This window comes from Penaeus monodon, chromosome 19 (assembly GCF_015228065.2).
Source record: "Penaeus monodon isolate SGIC_2016 chromosome 19, NSTDA_Pmon_1, whole genome shotgun sequence".
Classification (NCBI taxonomy): Eukaryota; Metazoa; Arthropoda; class Malacostraca; order Decapoda; family Penaeidae; genus Penaeus; species Penaeus monodon.
Window position 1 is genome coordinate 31,865,887 of NC_051404.1, and position 272 is coordinate 31,866,158.

The 272-nt window shown below is 33.8% G+C and overlaps 1 protein-coding gene across 1 annotated transcript in view; it reads right to left on the reverse strand.

Moving 5' to 3' along the window:
* The window catches only part of LOC119585387 (eIF-2-alpha kinase GCN2-like), a 109,563-nt gene that overhangs the window by 283 nt on the left and 109,008 nt on the right, over positions 1-272 (reverse strand). The gene's annotated exons all lie outside the window — the stretch shown is intronic.

The following is a 272-nucleotide window of genomic DNA, read 5'->3' on the forward strand; positions in this document are numbered from 1 at the left end:
AGTCCATTACGCCCACACATAAATATGAACTATTTTTACCAAAGAAGCCATTGTGTACCAATACATTAATGACCAATAACGTTCTAATTGAGAGTTTGCACAACTTCAAATGCAAAACTGAAACAATCCCTTCCCAAAGCATGTCATTATAACCAAGTCTAAATAGAACTCGCACAAAGATAGCTTTATCAGTGATAGAGAGCATATCTGTCTGTTATTGATAACCAATGAATGCACATTTTTTGTTATTGAATAAGATGAGCAACAAAAGC